At 40.5% G+C, this 5000-nt stretch overlaps 1 protein-coding gene across 1 annotated transcript in view; it reads left to right on the top strand.

Moving 5' to 3' along the window:
* The window catches only part of ss (spineless), a 234923-nt gene that overhangs the window by 164479 nt on the left and 65444 nt on the right, over nucleotides 1-5000 (top strand). The window lies entirely within an intron of this gene.

Here is a 5000-nt window from a genome sequence, read left to right as displayed (position 1 = left end):
AAAGAGAGGAAGGGAGGAATAAGGAGGAGAGGGAAAGAGGAGAAGGGGCGAGAGAGAGCTGAGGAGGGGAAAAGGAAAAAGGGGTGTGAGGGAGAGACAGAGAACGGTAAGTGGGAGAGGAAGCGGGGTGAAAGGAAGACAGAGGGAAGAGGGAAGGGAGGGACTGAGGAGAAAGTGAGGGAGGGGGTGTGGAGGGGAGAGAGGGGGAGGGTATAAAGGAGATGGAGAGAGGAGAAGGGAAGGGATGAGGAGGAAGAGAGGGAGAGAGGGAAAGAGGGGATAAGGTGGGAAGAGAAGGTAAGAGGAGAGACAGGGGGAAGGGGTTAGAGGAAGAGAGGAGAAGGGGAGGGAAAGGCAAGAGGAGGGGAGAGGGTGGGGGGTAAGGGTGGAGGGAGGACGGTGAACGGGAAGCATGGAGTGGGAGGAAGGAGAGGGTGTGGAAGGAGGGAGGGAGGGGAGGGGGTGTATGTAGAGATGAATGAAGAGGCAAGGGGAGGGAGTGAGAAAAATGACGTTGAAAACGAGAGAAGAGAGAGAGAGAGAGAGAGAGAGAGAGAGAGAGAGAGACAGAGAGAGAGAGAGAGAGAGAGAGAGAGAGAGAGAGAGAGAGAGAGAGAGAGAAATACAAGAAGGGAAGGAGAAAGGGAAGGTGAGAGAGAACGAACCAAGAGATACAAGAGAGAAGTTAACAACAAAAAAAGAGATAGAGAGAAAAGATAGCGAGGACTAATAAAAAAAAAATATGAATCATATATAGCATAGATGAAGTTATGTGACAAACAAACAATTACATGTGTCATTAGTATTTCCTATCCCTATTTGCGTCTATTTTTGTCTATGCTTGGATGTATCTCTCTCTAAACGCATTTTATACATGTATATGGAATTATTACCATAGAGACGACTGTCAAGAAAAGGAGAAAACTTTATTTCTATTGTGTATCTTACTAGATATCAATAAACTGCGGTAAACAAATATTTACAGACGCTGCAAAACACACTTACTGAAACACGCACACACGCGGATACACACAGACGCCCCACGCACATACATACGCAGACCAAGAGACACACATGCACAGACGCAAGTAAACACGGTCAAAAACGCATCAACGCACACGCATCCACAAACAAGTACGCATACAGACACATGCACGCGCACACACACACGCACACGTCCACATCTCGCGTAAGAGAATGTTCGCTCTCCATCAGGCTTGGTTTCGAACGAGGAATCTTTGGCCGAAGAGCTGTGCCGAAGCCCGGGGTGCGCACCCTCCGCCTGCAGCCGCCTCGTCTCAACTGGCTCTCAATTGCCTTCGGGGATCACTAGCTCATCTATAACCAACAACAGCTTGATTATCTATCGAGAGGCGGCGTGTATTAATGGGTTAAATATTTATATCGCCGTGTTGGAAGGTCGATGCGCCGCGGGGGTGTTTGCATGTCTAGACGTCATCTTGTACCCTGGCCGGCCATCTTACCTCCGCGCTCCGATTCGTGGCACTGGCTCTGGCTTCGGCTGCGTTCGAATGCTCATCTCTGGATTGTATTCGTGCTTATCTTTTCGCTTTTGCTTTGTGCTTCGCCTTATGATGGAATTATATGTTTCTTCGAAGATTTATTTTGCTGTAGGTTTTGTTTCACTGTTTGCCGCACATATAAAAGTTTATATTTATATTATGTTATCGAATGAATGTATGATTTCTGATTGCTTATAAATATATAAACATTCATGCATATATATATATATATATATATATATATATATATATATATATATATATGTATGTATGTATGTATGTATGTATGCATGTATATAAACACTAACATTAGGACGAACCCTGCACCTCAAAATAAACCTCTGATTAAACCAATCCAAACGTCATTTCACCGAATTCACAACTTCCATTTAAACCGGCATTGTTCCACCGGAGTTCCTAGAACCAAAACCAACCCAGATTTTACTCGAAACTTACAACTTTACCCAAAAACCAATAAGCCTGAAGTATTCCCTCTCGCCCCACATATTCCCGGCTCAGTGGAGACGCCTTGATATTCTCTCAGTGTTCGCGCTCTCACGAATCTTCCTTTTATATATATATATATATATATATATATATATATATATATATATATATATATATATATATAGATAGATAGATAGATAGATAGATAGATAGATAGATAGATAGATAGATAGATAGATATGTATTTATTTATTTATTTATTTATTTATTTATTTATATACATATGTGTGTGTGAATATATATATATATATATATATATATATATATATATATATATATATATATATATATATATATATATATATACATGAGTGCGTGTACATATGTATGTGTGTGTGTTCGTTTTAGATTCTTATCACGCCCGTGTTGTTAGTCTGTTTGTTTGATACCTTTTATTATGTCAGTTGTAGCTGTTTTAGTTCTTCGCGGATATTGGCCTGGCGTTATAGCCTTGTAGATTGTATCCCGTGACACATTTCTGGTGTTTTTGTAGTATGTAATTCAATAAACTGAGACCAAGCACGTGTCATGCGCTCATGAAGTCTGTGATGGTCGCAAGACGAAAAGCGTTTTACGCCGCTGAATAAAGAATGCACAAGCCTCTCCTCGCCGAGAGGAATGGCACAAAGACTCCGTCAGCTGTTGAGAGCGACGGAGAGGGACAGAAAAATATATAAACAGAAAGAAGGGAGTAAAAACAAATACATAGCAAGGGAGCGAAAACGAGCGAATGAGAGAGAGAGAGAGAGAGAGAGAGAGAGAGAGAGAGAGAGGAAGGCAGACAGACATACAGACAGATTAAGAAAAAGACAGACAGGCAGAGAGAAACAGAAAAATATCAAAGAGAGAGAAAAGGAGAGATAAAGAGAGGCAGAAGCACAGAGATTGAGAGTCGCGGATCCTTCTCAGTTTCGGAGACGTCAGCGGTTACTGCTCCGGATAATACCACCTGGGTCTCGCAGGAGCCGAGAGGAGACAGAAGAAGAGCGAGATGCGCACTATCGGGTCGGAAATGCCATTACGGGAGGCCCAACCCGGTTTATTTTGGGGTGCTATTTTTATTATTTTTGGTTTAGTTTGCTATCGTAAAAAACAAATGTGTGTCTGCTCTGTCGAGGCTTGTCTGTCTATATGCGACTGTTTGTTTGACCTATCTATCAATCATTCTACTTGTCTGTCAGTCGATTTATCCATCTAGATACCAGTCTATTTCTCCGTTCATCTGTTTATCGATTTGTTCTACTATATATCTATATCTCTATATATTCTATATTTCTGCCTTCTTCTATTTATCTTTCTGTCTGTCTATTTATCTATCTATCTATGAGTCTCTGTCCGTCTGTCTGCTCACCTGTCTATCTCTTCTCTCTCTCTCTCTCTCTCTCTATCTATCTATCTATCTATCCATCCCCCCCGTCTCTCTCCCTCTCTATCTATCTATCTATCTCCTCCCCCCCTCTCTCTCTCTGCTCTACTATGTATCTGTATCTGTATGTATTTTTTCTCTTTTTTCTTCTATCTTATCTTTCAGTCTGTATATTTACCCATCTATCTATGAGTCTCTGTCTGTCTGTCTGTCCACCTGTCTGTCTCTTCTCTTTCTCTCTCTCTCTCTATCTGTCTATCTCCCCTCCCCCCTCACCTCTCTCTGTTTGTCGCTTCTCTCTCTATTTATCTATCTATCTTTCTCTGTCTCTGTCTCTCTTTCTTCCCCCCCCCCCTCTCTCTCTCTCTCTCTCTCTCTCTCTCTCTCTCTCTCTCTCTCTCTCTCTCTCTCTCTCTCTCTCTCTCTCTCTCTCTCTCTCTCTCTCTCTCTCTCTCTCTCTCCCTCTCTCTCTCTCTCTCTCTTCGTGTATGTGTGTGTAAGAAAGTTTAAATGTTATTATTTCGCCGAATTTCCTGTTGAAATACTTGATGCGACACTAAAGCGTGGAAAAAAGTTCTACCTGGAAAGTTACCGAGCTTTGAAATTAGTAGTTTAAAGCTGTAGACATTTTCTAATCAGTGTTATAGAATAGATTATACACTTTTTTCGCAAGGAAGTAAAAAGAAATCTGGAAGTTTTACGACACGAAAGAAAATGATGGATATTACATTAAGAAAATTATTGCTAGATGGCAAGATGAATGAATAAAAAATAAGAGGGGGAAAGACTGAGGAAATGGGGGAGGAGGAGAGAGAGAGAGAGAGGGAGGATGGAAAGGAGGCAGAAAGGATGAGAAAAGACAAGGAGATATACATTGAGAGAGAGAGAGAAAGTGATGATGATGAAAAGAATTGGAAAGGGAAATAGATTTTCCACAAATGATTTTTTTATTAAACGTATTTACCAAGAAACTTAATGATAATGATCATGAACAATCACGGAATACTAAAATATGTCCATCTATGTTTTGGATAGAATAAATCCAAGAGTTCAATCAAAAACAGATCTATCCATTAATTTTCAGAGAGGAAATATATGAATAGGCCTACTAATACTAATACTGACATCAAAATGATAATGACAACAAAATAATAATGATAACGACAACAAGTGATAATGATAAATGTCATAACAACAATAATATCATTGCTGAAAACTGAAATGCTGATCTGCAAAAGGGAACTACCCAAGTACCTATTGTCTTCCCTAAGTAACGGAAAAAAGGTTTCCCGCCACAAGAATTCAAAATCTGAGTCCAGCGGCGAGGCGGAACTCACTATGTGCTAAATATTACGAGTGAGCGTCGATTGTGGACACTTACACGTGATACATCATACGCACACATACAGACAAACATACATGCAGAATAGTGTCTGTGTGTTGCATGTTTAATGATAGCAATTTCTTATCTATTATGGTGGGAGAAGCATGTTGTATAACGAAAGTATATAACGCATACTAACATTTGGGTAAAAGAACCTATTTTTCCTAGGAAATTAGAGCCTAGATATACCACTTTGTTTATAATGAGCGAAGAAATCCTT

The sequence above is a fragment of the Penaeus vannamei genome, chromosome 4, assembly GCF_042767895.1.
Source record: "Penaeus vannamei isolate JL-2024 chromosome 4, ASM4276789v1, whole genome shotgun sequence".
Taxonomy (NCBI): domain Eukaryota; kingdom Metazoa; phylum Arthropoda; class Malacostraca; order Decapoda; family Penaeidae; genus Penaeus; species Penaeus vannamei.
The sequence above is the reverse complement of the archived record's forward strand: the minus strand, read 5'-3'. Positions and strand labels throughout refer to the sequence as shown.